Here is a 13,974-nt window from a genome sequence, read left to right as displayed (position 1 = left end):
AACGCGCATTGAAAACATCATCGAGAAATATTACCAATGCACAGTTACGAAATTAAGTTATGATGTGGGGCGTTGTGGGTAGCTAATGCAATCACGGTCATGATTTATAAGAAAAACCAAGTTGGGTTTTATATTGAATGAACACAACATAAAATGGAAAAAATCGAATCTCTTCATCTTGGTTTGTTGGCTAAAATGTTCCAGACACAAATCTTATCAATGTAAATCATATCTGTCCCAGCCTCACATTAAATTGGGTTGTAATGACTTATTGGGACAGTGTTTGGTAGCATTTATTAGCAGCAGATCTAAAGTCGTTAAATTTGATCGGATTTGTTTAGATTTGATTGAATGGATACGCATGACAAGAGATATACATCATAGATCATAGATTCGTCCAGATTCTTTTCTATTCTGTTCTCTTATATTATAATATTTTATTTAATTTTATAATATTACTCTTATTTACTGAGATAATTAAATTGCTTGGTCCAAACTCCAAAGCAGACTAGCTTTCATAGAATTTGGCGGGAACAATCTTAACTGCGATGGAAGCCTTAGAAAGGAAACAAAAGCTTTTCTGTCCTTTCCTCTTCCCTGCAGAATCAATGGCTGGGATGCACCTGTATCACCATTTTTTGTTAGTATGCTACTGCATTAAACCGTCGATGTGGCATATTTCTTCTCCTAAATTTCATTTCTATCCTAATGGTATTAGAGCCTTGAGAGTAGTATATTATTTAAGGGTGGAGACTTGTATATATTTCACCTACACGTTGAAATGTAATTGCGTAAAGCGTCTCTCATCCGCTTGTACACTTATAGTTATGGGCATGTCCATTTTTAAATAGTCAAGGACCCAAGGTCAAAGGTATTTCTGTCAGAGGGGCCCACCCCTACAGCCCTACTTGCCCATTCCCATATAAAAACAGCAAAGGGCCCATTCCCATATACCCATTTTCAAATAGTGTTAAGATTCACTCAGATACCAAGGTGGTTGTGCAAGTTCTTTGAGGGAAAATGGACATTTTTGACCGGAAATTAAGGTTATGTTTGATTGCAATGCATACAAGTTTGCATTAATACAAAATCATGATAGTATAAAATAATTTGAGCATAAATTTTGACCTATTTTTGTTTTAAATTTTAGTTTATTTTGTTTGATTGTAGTATAAATGAAATAAATTAAGACAAGAAGCAAAATAAAATAAAATAAAATAAATGTACTAGTGAAAATAAATTTGCACTGCAACTAAACACAGCCTAAAGAATAAAGAATGATCAGCAGATTGTAAATTTTTTGTTGAATAACTTTATTTTGCTAAAATTGTGTATATAAATCTAGATATCCGAAAAACATAGATTTTCCCGTATAAATCTAGAGCTCAGACTCAATTAACCCACGTAGTAGCCCAAGTAGCAAAGTCTGTAAATATTTTTTATTACTGGGATAATGTCAGAATGGCTGGACCTGAACTCCTTTTCTTGGAGACCGGATCTGCTCTTCATACCTGGCGCTTCACACGCACATCCTTATGCATTGGAAACATTTTCCGTATTTATTTGTTAGTATAGACGGGAGATGTTCTCAATGCACGGTGGATGTGTATGTGAGGCGCACATTTGTAAGGAGCAGATTCCGTCACCCTTTTTTATTTATTGAAGTAATATATTAATTTTATTTACCAAAAAAAAATTTCCCACATTCAACGCGACGAAAAATTAGTGGTCTATACCCCTGATGGAAAAAAATAAGGGCTCAACCATCCATGTTAGACTGTACCAAGCATTCTTCACCAACCCGAATCCCTTCTCCTACTCCAACCCCAGCCAATTCAGCAGTATCATAGTGGACTTACACCATTCTAAGAGTCCAAAACCAACCAGCCGGCTGTCTGCCATTTGCTATCCAGTAAGGTTCAAAGTATCATTATGTACCAGCCCGTATCAGCTGATACATATCGTTCCTGAATTCTTTCAATAGGTCCTTATAGTGGGTGTATCGGGGATTTAACCGGTTCAGAGGACGGAGGAGTCTTAGACCGGCTCTCCTGAACCAATTTAAAAAAAAAAGTAAAAAATAAGTATCAAAACTCCCGATATGCCCCTACCGATATATCGGGCATATCGATATTTTGAACTTTACTACCCAGTTCTCCGATGAGAAAATTTTCTGAAAAATGGATTCACATTATTTTTTGTTGGTATTTAAATGCAACCCTAATAATTCTTCAAGGTACGCCACTCACTTGGCTAAGGATCCACATTTATAAATATATAAGAAAATTTCCTGTCTTTCAAAAAAAAATGAAAGGTGTCGGAAGAAGATTAAAACTTTCCCATAAAATTTTCCATACTGCTTTGAGATGAAGTTTTACTTTCCAATAGTCAAGTACCGAGTAAAATTGATTGCCGAAGAAAATCAACTAGAGAAAGCAGGAGTAATTGATTTAATAATATTTCTTTGTAACAAATGGATTGAGCCAACATAGAAGGTTCCATGCACACATGGCTCTTTCTTTTAGGATAAGATAACTTAGTACTCTTGCATAGACTAATGGACCCGACAATATATATTGAGGACATCTCAACTATATATTGAGGACATCAATGAAAAATGGAAGATATTCCCAATGCACGCTGAGATATCACATCAGCAACTTAATTGGCAAAATAGCATGAGCGATTCATTTAAATAATATTTCATTGTAACAAATGGATCGAGCCTACACAGAGGGTTCGATGCACGCATGCCCGGCTAGGATAAGATGGCGTGTACTGTTGTATTCTCTATTCTTTACACAGTAGAGAGCTAATATGAGAAAATTCTCTGGACCCACCTCTTCGTTAAGCTTAACGAGGAGTAGAACTGTAGAAGGCTTCGAGCAAAAGAGGATTAAACCACAATGTCGACATGCAACTTCCGGAGGTTAGTATAGCAACATATAGCTTCTAGAAGGGATGCGTCTTATGCGATTACGTTCTAATATCAAAGAGACAGATGGGAACCGAAGATTTAGAATATTCAAATTAATAATTTCTCATTCTTAGTTCTAGCGATAGTAAAAGAATACTCCATCACTCCAACACAACAAAATGTCTTTGAGATTCAAGGTCTTAGATACACCTGTAACACGTGTTGTTTCTATATCGACCGCTCAAGTGGCATCTCTCTTGGGCCCCGCCTGATGCCCCCCCCCCCCCCCCCCCCCCAATGCCATGGATATCTGATTACTTCATGGTAAATTTTGGCTTTCGCACAGAATGGCGATAGGTGATTTTTTTTTTTTCGAACTCGAACTTTTGACAACGGATGAGCTTATAAATCAATCCCTCTATACCCGTCCCCAATACTCCCCACGGCCCAAACAAAGAAGAATAGTTCTCATCTGTTCTTTCCCTCTCGTTTCCTCCTCAACCCCATAGACATGGCATATTTCTCTGGGTCTGAGTCTGGGTCTTTTCTCCATTCTTCCCCTTCTGATAGTAGAGAAAAGGAACAACATTTTTCAATTCTTATTGCGTCTTTACCTGTTGATGAAGCCAAACAAGCAGTTGGTTCTTCTGGTTCTTCCTCGACGGAGGAAAGCCGAGATGGGTCTGAGTCTGGGTCTTTTCTCCATTCTTCCCCTTCTGATAGTAGAGAAAACGAAGAACATTTTTCAATTCTTATTCCTTCCTTACCTGTTGATGAAACGACAAAAGCAGTTGGTTCTTCTGGTTCTTCGTCGACGGAGGAAAGCCGAGATGGGTCTCAGTCTGAATCTTTTCTCCATTGTTCCCTTTCTGATAGTAGAGAAAAGGAAGAACATTTTTCAATTCCTATTCTTTCTTTACCTGTTGATGAAGCCAAAAAAGCAGTTGGTTCTTCTGGTTCTTCCACGACGGAGGAAAGCCGAGATATAACCAACGAAAGAGAAGCCTTGCGTAGGTTTTCACTCGCTGCAGGTCTCGCGGCGTTGCCAGTCATGCCCGTTCTGAACCTTCTTGGCAAAGAGTCCGCAACCAACACTGTCTCATATGCTAGGGTCTTCACTTATGTCTACATCGGCTTATTTGTGACCTGCGTGCTCCTGGGCTTTGCGATGTTTGCCTTCTCAGAAATGGAGGAATTCCCCACAGACACCATTCGGAGTTCTAAGTCCAAGAAGTTCAGATGGGTTTCTTTTTCACTGTATGTCTTTACTTTTGTAGTTGGGTTTTCTGCTATAGTGATGCTCCTTTGAACTGATGCCGAGTATATATGTTAGTATTGGCGATCGCGAGTGGTCATCTGCTTAAAAATAAAATCTAGTTTCTTTGTCTATCTATGTGTCTGCCTGGTTCTGAGTTGGGTTTATTTCATACAATATATGCATCCAGTTATTAGCTAGCGAGATCTGTGAATTAAACATGACTTTGCACTATTGAATATCTGATCTTTTCTTTGTTGGCTTCAAAATTCCCAAACAATTCATCCATAGGAGCATATGCCAGCAGAGAATATTATCACCTCCTATACGAATGTAAAAAAAGCGATGCGATATCAAAGGAATCTCCCTACGGCGCCTCATCTTGATCATTTGCTTTAACTGGATAAGCGTTTAGCATGCTTTGATTTCAGTGAATTAATTCTGATGAAATTTGCGATTTTTAGAATTAATTTGATGTTTAGATTTCCGGAAATTGATAAAACCGTTTTTTCTTTTGGTTTCATAAATCATAACTAATCCTTTGAAACTAAAAAGCTTAAAAAATAACGAATCCTTTGACTCAGAACTCATTAGTCAGATATGATTGTTTGGAGGTAAATTCAAACATCGCGGTGTTTCTTGATATAGACATTGTTGTTGTTTAAAAGAAAGAAAAAAGAAAATCTTGCGCAATAAATACATCTTATTGGCTTTTAGCCTAAGAAAGTTCAAACAGCAACACCATATCCAGCTGTACAACAGCTGACTGTCTTTTTTATATCATGTGAATGTGCAGTTGTTTTATATTAAGTATTAATGCCGCTCTTTCCAAATATAAACAAAAAATCTTTTTCAGGAGTCCATATCACCTTCCAACAAAACACGTTCCAATATTATATATGGCAGGTTTTCACTTTTATGGTAGGCCCCCTCAAATGGTGAGAGGTCCTTTCCTGTACTTTTTTCCTGCACTGTAGCTTGGACTTCCATGTCCATCGGCATCCAGGCCTAGCCTGCATTTCCAGTCCCACATACTGTATTTTTTGTGGGGTCGTCTATTTTCCACATGATCAACCTTGAAACATTCGATCGGTTGGTTTTCTTATTTAATTTTCTTGAAGCCGGCTTTTTATTATAATTAGGAGAGAAAATTATTTTCAATTTAGATTTAAACAAGCTTTCCTGTTGGCAATAGAGCATGACTACACACCAATCTCTGTGGTCAAGATTCTCAATCGGACGGTTTTCTAGAATTTTGCTTCACCCGCCCTTAGGCTAGTTCCAATTCAACAAATCGAAAAAAAAAAAAAAAACAAACAAATTGCATCAGATAGGCATAGAAAATCAATCTGAAAATGTTATCTTTTCTAACATTTTGTTGTCAGAATCAAGAAAATCAATCTGAAAATGTTCTGACGCCTTGTTTATTTTGGTTTCTCTAACAATTTAAAATTTCTGTTTCCGTCGTATTGATGCTTCTTTAAGCTGAATATGTTGGCGTGGTCTTTTTGTGATCTCTTCCTCATGATATCATCACACAACTTGTAATTAGCATCTAGCTAGTCTAATTTTGAACCCCAAGTTGGGTTTTACTTAATTACGTCATACAAGATGTTTAGCCTGTTTGGATTCAAAGTTCACAAACAATTCCTCCGTAGGATCATATACCATAAATAATTCCTCTTTTACTAGCTTCAATCAAGCTCACAAACAATCCAAAGTTGGATTCTAGTTTGGATGACTTTTTTATCCGTTAATTGGATGGCTTCTAATTTGTCCGTGCCTGATCAGCTGATCAGGACCCACCATAGATAGCTAGTGGGGTTCTAACTTGGATGACTTCTAATTCATTCGTGAGTTGATTTGATCGGACCCACCAAATTAAAGAAGCAATGAAACCAAAAAGTCTTCTTGGTTCTTCCATTTTCTTTTTACTCTTTTTTACTTATTTAATCGCGTAGCTTATACTGTCATTTTGCTTGTGAGAGTTGATTATCTCGTCCCAGTGCTCTTGATCAAATTCACTCAATCACTGGGAACGGTGTTGGTATGATCTTCTCGATCTGTGTCCACTGATCTGATACTACGTCACTACGACGTCAGGCTTGCGCCGTGATTACGGTTTGTAGAAGCTAATAACGCCGGCAATAAACCGTACTTCTTTTCCGGCAGCTCGCCCAACTAGCAATGAACCTCCTTGTACAGTTGTACCCATTGGCGAGGTGCATTGTTGCACTTCTTTCCTAGCACTGGGTGGTGAGAATTTACTGGATTAATTTCCTTTTTTTTTTGGGTTGTTTTAAATTATAAATATATACAAGCCCAATATTAAATGAAACATTAATTAATTAATTGCAGTCATGAGTTCCATGTTTATTTTAATCTCACATGAACAGGACAAAGGTCTCAATTTTATTGGGGATTTAACTAATTAAGGTTACATAATATAGATGACTAACAGATCCAGAGTAGTGGTGGATTGGGGCCGTTCCCTCTGACCTACCGGACATCGCCGGAAATTTCATCTGGTTGGATATTTATTCTTCTCCTGAAATCAAAACAACGTTGTTCCTTAATTTAAAATCAAAATTTCATCACATATGACGTGAAAATGAATTAAATAGACATATTTCATCAATATGTTCACTGACCAGCCTACAAACCGAATTTATTATTCTACGTACCTGCAGTTTAAGATGTGGTCCCACCGACTTTGGACTTCCAGCCTTCAACGGAGTTGACAGTGTTTAAGTCCTGAGCATAATCATAATCATACCCGCATCTATTCCCTTAATTAAAATCTATTTTGCTTGTATCTTTGGTTCTGAATTGGGTTTTAGTTCATGGAAGATCTGGGTATATCCAGTTAGTGAGTCACTGTGTGAACTAATTAATAAAGACGGTTAGGTTTAATGGTGAAAGTATTTATATGACATTTAAAACTTTTTAAAAGTCCATCTTATCCTTTTTTCTTGAAGCTTCTTGTATTTTCTATGGACAAAGGTACCGTCTCTGCCATACGTAGCATTAATTACAATGAAAGTAAAATTTTTAAAAGGTATCAAAAATTAACAAAATTAAAAATTAAGACGATAACAGAGCTTTATTGAATTTTGATGTGTACATAACTAACTGACCGTTAATCTCAATTTTTATATAGTTTGAAAGCAAATAAAACTAATATTTTATAGTTGAGAATAAGTTAATGATATGGTATTTCTATTTTGAGCCTGTCTCTTCTATTAACAAATTCTCTAAAATTTCCTGGGGAAAGGAGAATCAAATAATTACACTTTAATTAATTTTGTCTAGGGATTAGCTGAGCGTTAACTAGTAGAATTTATTGATAAAATACATGGCACCCAAGTGTGGGCATATATTTTATAATTATAAAGAGCATTATCATTGGTCCCAGAGCCAGTAGTTGAACAGCAATCTATCTCGTAATTTACACTAATTAAATAATAAGTTGGATAAATGCTTGATTGGACACGTGGACTTTCACGGAACAAAAGAGAAACAAGTAATTTACACTTTAATGAATTTTTTCCATTAAAAAACAAAACAATCAACTGTTTGGGCCAGTTCCAGTTCCAGCTATCACAATCAAACGACCGCATATTCGCCTCACAATCATTGACCAATAACGATGGACTAGCCCCACCACTGTACGTTAAAGCCAATGTCTCGACGACAAAATCGTACTTCCACGTCCGCGACACATCGTGACTGATTTTCTTTCTAACGTTACGCTTATCCACGTGAAATAATAAAAGTCAAGTCTTATAGTCCGCCGCTTTTTCAAAAGCAGGCAGGAAACGGTGACGACCGAATTGCTTAGAAGGAAAAGATAGGATGAGAAGGAAAAAATTTCATTTTGGCATTTTGGTGTTTAATTGCTTAGAAGGAAAAATTACTGTTCATCATCTTTTTTTAATGGATTTTTTCTTTTTTATTTTGATGAAAAAACAAGTTAAGGAGATGAAATGGAAGAGAGAGACGGATGGATTGAAGAGACAGATGAAACATAAGCTTAAAGATACTAAAACTGAGATCCATATCTTGATGAAATTATTGATCTCCCTGCACATTCTCTCTCTGTACTACAGGTTTTGATCTCCTTGGGGTTTCTTCCTATTAATTCGTTAGTTTTTTTTTTTTTTTTTTGCTTTTGAGATGGAGCTTATGCGAGAATCTTCAATTTGGGGGTAAAAAATTGGTTAATGGTATTCATGACCATTGGTTTTGGCATTAGAATGGTGTTCGAAGGGAAGCATTTGGGGATCGGAAACCTAGCCATCAATTGAAATGGTGGATGAGTCATGGTGGCCACCGGGAGTTTAGTCTGGTGTTGTTCCCGATGGTTAGGCAACCATTTGGTGTTTAGAGGCATGTTTAGTTCGGTGTCGTGCTGGCCGTTATAGGGTGTTGAGTTGTGAGTTTTTTCTTTTCTCACCAGGGTCTCACCATCCCGCATCCCAGTTTTTGAAAAATAATATTCCATCGTTTCTCACATCATTCCATCAAATAAACATGAGTTTGAAAGAATCTAACCCGAATATTCCATATTTCTCATTCGCATCGCAGCAACCAAACAAACTGTAAGGGTATTTTTGATTCTCAGTAATAATTGGAATCTAAATAATTTATTACTTCCAACCCTTTAGTTAGAGATTTGAAATTGCAATACAAGAAAATAGGCTTATAGATAAGGATGAAACCATAGCTATAGCTACAGATTGGCTATGGTCAATAAACGGTATTGGGCTGTACATCCTATATAAGCTGAAGTGTGAGCCGCTCTGTTATTGGGCTCTATTTATATGCTGGACATATATACAATAAAAAAAGAGAGCAAGCTTATTAAGATGTCAAATATATATGGAGCTGTAGCAGCTGCTCTGTCCAGTAGTAAGTACTTAATTTGTTTTTCGTCTGCTTTTACCAGTACCCACATCTGATTACGCTCCCCGTCAGAGATGTGCCTCGTTCAATATTAGGGCCGCAAACGGATCGGATATATCTGATCCAGTAAAAAATATGACCGATCCAAATCTGATAAAAATTCGTCGGATTTTCAATAATATGATTTGAATTTGAATTTGAATTTTAATACTTTATTGGATATTTGATTTGATTGGAATTGTAATTACAATATAATGGTATATTATATTATATATAATTATATAAATAATATCTAGAATACATATAAATATAGGTATTATTAATATATAATATTTCATAACAAATGGATTGGATCGAGTCATGGCAGAACGGATTTGGGTATATCCAAATTTGATCCTTTAATTAAGCGGATCGATTTTTCTGATCTGTTCAATTTTATTAGGATCAAGGGAAGTATCCAAATCCTGTTCTTGTCGGATCAGATCCGACTTATTTTCTGCCCCACCCAATATAGTGAGAATGTAAGCCTAATTTATTGGACGTACCTGCACTTTGAGATGTGGTCCCAGGTGCAACCGACTTTAGACTTTCAGTACTCCTCATGGCCCAAACAGTCAAAAAATAGATTCCATCTTTACTTACCAGTTACCCCCGCTCGTTTCTTCTTCTTCTCTATAGAAATAGCAGATTTAATTATCTCGGTCTATACTTTAAAGAGGAAAAGTTTATTATTCAATTCTCTTTATAAAAAATATAGAGTACATCTGATCCTCCATCCATAAAGCAAAGCAAAATATAGCCAATGAAAGAGAAGCATTAGTTACTTTCTGATGGGGCGCAATCTGGTCGGTCCTATTTGTCGATGACCTGGCCTCTGAACGGAGCTACGGGGAACCTGAAACCAAAGGGTGAGAACGCTCCGGGGGAGACCCGGTGTGGAGGCTCCGAAGCTCAAGTTAAAATCCTTCAAAGGCAAAATGAAACCAGATAGCGCAAAATTTGCATACCTTCTTCTTGGGGGGTCGGGAGCCTTTTATAACCACCTCGCGCACTCACTTCCAAGCTCTGTCAGATCGGGCATGATTACTTCTGAGTTCCTACCAGTTCGGATATCCTTTCTTCTGACTTGGTTACAACCGCCACTGCTCCTTTTGTCGAGGTCATCTCTGCGACTGGTGATGATGGTGGCAGGTGGCGGTGGCAGGAGGCCGTTTGAAGTGCGGCTGTCAAGCGTCAGATCCCAAGCCAGTCAGGTGCGCCGCCCTGGGATACGGACACCCCCGGTGTCAGGGATGGTACGTTCGGTTAGCCAGGTATCTGGGAGGTGAGGTACAAGAGTGGCGAGGCGAGGTGAAGTCTTGAGTTCGGTTTGGGGAGTGTCCCGAGCTGCCATGGGCCAGTTCGGGTCACTGCTTTGTGAGGCTTAGGGCCTAAGAGAGAGTTCGGGCTCCTTGCAGGGAGTTCGGGTTCTTAGTAGGGAGCTCGGGCTCCTAGTAGGGAGCTCGGGCTCCTGGCAGGGAATCCGGGTCCTTAGTAGAGAGTTCGGGCTCTCAGTAGGGAGCTCGGGTCCTTAGGGAGCTCAGGCTCCTAGTAGGGAGCTCGGGTTCTTAGTAGGGAGCTCGGGCTCCTAGTAGGGAGCTCGGGCTCCTGCACTGTTGGTTCCTTTTGGTGCTTGCGTCTTGGGCGCACTGTTGCCCCGAGCTGTTTGCTTTTGCCACGTGTCGAGTGATTGCGAGGTCGGGCCAAATTTCCCTTCATCAATTGCCCCCCACTCTCTGCGCTAAGGGTCCTGTCTTGGCGCGGGGAGTTTGCAAGGTGGCAGGCGGATTTTGCCCCGTGCTTTGAATTTTATTCAACTGATGGCACGCGCTTTAATTTGAATTTTCAAAAAGGCGCGCCGTTTGGGAGACGTGACGGCAACCGTTTTCTCAAATTTCGGGAGTCGTGTTGCTGCCGCTTTTATTGTGAGGAGACGTGCGCTAACACTCTGTCAATTTTGAAAAGACGCGCGTCGATGCCCCGTCAGTTTCGATAAGACATGCATTGACACCTCGTCAGTTTTGAAAGACGTGCGCCGGTGTCATCCATTTCAGGGAGACGTGCGCTAGTCACGTCTCGGTTTCGGAGGACGTGCAGTCAGCGCGACTGTGGGCCGTTGGATTGGCTTCGATCCGGGCCGTCTTTTTCCGGTCGCTGTGGATATAAATAGCGGGGGGGACCCCAGTCGCTGCTATTGTACCTCTCGAGCTCGTCCAGGTTTCAGCTCGCGTCCAGGCTTTTCAGTTCGCGTCCCAGGTTCCTTCTGCTCGCTCGAGTTTTCGTGGTCTACTCCAATCTTCTTCCCGGGTGAGTGCTTTTCCTGGATCTCGTCTTCTACTCCCTGATGTCTAGCTCGGATGGCTCAGATAGTCCAAGCGGGTCTGATGCAGGTTCTACGAACCGATTTGCATCCCCCGGTAGTTCTAGCGAGCCCGATGTAGGTCTTGAGGAAGAGGTTGAACCCATAGGCCGAGGTGCCTCGGGTAGGTTGACGTCCACCTCCCGTCGCAGTCGGACTTTAGATCAGTTTGGCCCTTCGACTATGACGTCTGAGGGACTCCGATCCCTCATAAACTACTATAACTTGCCCGGGGAGTAGGCCTATTTCATCCCTACGGGTAGCTTCCCTTGGGAACACGGTCCTGATGAGATCGTGATATTTCGGGAGCAGCTCGTTGCGGGGCTGCGACTGCCTTTCCATCCTCTTCTTGTCGAGGTTCTGAACCACTTCGGTGTGACGGTCGACCAGCTCCACCCGAACTCCATTCGGAATTTAGTGGGGACGATCTCCCTATTCTGTGAGGAGAGCTTTCCTTTGGACTTGGAGATTTTTTCTTCTATTTTAATGCTTAAAAAGCAAGTGGGTCCCCTTCCTGGGCGTAGGTGGGCATACTACCTGTCTCCTCGCCCGGGCTTCAAGCTCTTACACGAACTCCCTAATAAGGTCCCGGCGTGGAAGCGGGACTATTTCGGGGTGCGAAGTGTGCTGGGGTGGCCGTTTCAGACCGGCTGGGGGATGGCCGCTCCCAACTCCGGCGTCACACTTGATAAAGAGACGGTGAAGGGCCTCCGGCAATGGGCGCAGCTTGGGCTGAAGTGTCAACAGTTTCTGATGGAGGCCAAGCTTATTGCTGTCGGCCTGAGTTCGGGTAGGTTCTTCCCCTAGCAATTTTGTCTTGCTCTTCCTTTGCTTTTTTATACTGATGCCGAACTCCTTTTCGCAGGTGCGATGGACTCTCGAGGGACCCGAGGTGGGCACTTGTTCCAGGGCATGAAGAGGAGGAAACGGGTTGCTAAGCGAACTCGCGCCGAGCTACCCCAGGGTGCGGAGCCCGAGGTGCCGGATTATCCGACGGAGGATCAGTCTAGGGAGCCCGAGATGGTTCCTCCTATGCAAGAGCCGGCGGGGGCCCCTTATGCTGAAACTACTCATACAGGGGCTTCTACCTACTCCGATGCTCCCGCTTACTCCGGGTCTGCCCGCACGCGCGCTGGGCCGTCAAGCTCGGGGGCTCCGGGGGACTTTAGGAGTGTGTTGTCGCCTACTTACGCTCTTCAAAGGAGTAAGGAGGCCATTTTCCCTGAGGAGGTCGCGGCGTGGATCGATCTCCCCTACATCAAGTGGCCTGTCGTGCCGTTACCCATGCCATGGTGGTAAGTGATCTCCCTTTTTTAGAGTTCTTTGGTTTTTATTCTTCTATTGGTCCCTCTGCTCACTTGTGTTTCTTTTTGGTAGGTGAACTCTTCTATTCACGCCTTGGCGGGCCAGGTGGAGAGGAGCTCGAGGCAGGCGCGAGCTGCTGAAGAGGCTCTTCGTGCTGCTGAGACGACTATGCGAGCTGCTGAAGAGTCTGCTCGTGCTGCCGAGGCGGCTGCTCGTGCTGCCGAGGAGGCTGCTCGTTTCGCGCGATATAGGCAAGCGAGGTCTCAGAGAGATGCTGAGGCCATGGGAGTGGTGGTAAAACATATGGCGGACTTGAGGCTGGATCTGCAGCATCAGGTCGAGTATCTTCAGGAGGACATCAGAGAGAGGACTCAGATTTTCTCTCAAGGCATCGAGGATGCGAAGAAGAAAGCTGTTGATGATTATATTGCTTCGCCGGGCTTCGATGATCTGATGGTGGACTCCTACAGGAGGGGTTTCAAGCTAAGCCGGTGGATGATTCGGAATACGTACCCCAATCTTGACATCAGCGTTATATCCACTTCGCGTATTACTCAGGAGATGGCCAATGCTGCGGATGGTGAACCAGACTCCGAGGGGGAGGCGGGGCCTTCGGGTATCGTCGAAGTGGCTTCTGATAATGAAGAAGTAGCCCCGGACTTGTAAAAATGAAATGGCTCCTTCTTTTTTGTTTTTTTGGATGTACACCTCATTATCTGAAATGAAATGGCTTCTTTTGTTCAAGTGTTAGTTGTCCTGTCTTCGAGCTGTGTTTTTTGCCGAACTGACCATTTCGGTCTTCCCTGCTAACTCTTTTTTACCTCTGCTTCACCTTTACCTTGTTAGCTCGGTATGTTCGGGGTACTTGCCTTGGTGATCTATAGGTAGTACCTTCTTAAGTTGACGATGTTCCAAGTTCGGGGTACTTGCTTACCCTCTAAGGTTTCGAGCTCGTATGCCCCTCCGAGCGTTCTTTTTACTTTGTAGGGCCCTTCCCAATTTGGTCCAAGTTTTCCCACGCCGGGCTCGGGTAGCATGATTTTACAAAGAACCAGGTCGCCAACACGGAAGCTTCGCTTCTTTACTCTGGCGTTGTAGTACCGAGCTACTTTTTGCAGGTAGGCTACAGTTCGGATGTGCGCGAGGTCTCTTACCTCGTCTAGTAGGTCGAGGTTGGTGCGTAATTCATCTCCG

This window comes from Nelumbo nucifera, chromosome 5, assembly GCF_055504915.1.
Source record: "Nelumbo nucifera cultivar China Antique chromosome 5, China Antique-T2T, whole genome shotgun sequence".
In the NCBI taxonomy this organism is placed as follows: Eukaryota; Viridiplantae; Streptophyta; class Magnoliopsida; order Proteales; family Nelumbonaceae; genus Nelumbo; species Nelumbo nucifera.
This window is presented reverse-complemented; position numbering follows the sequence as displayed.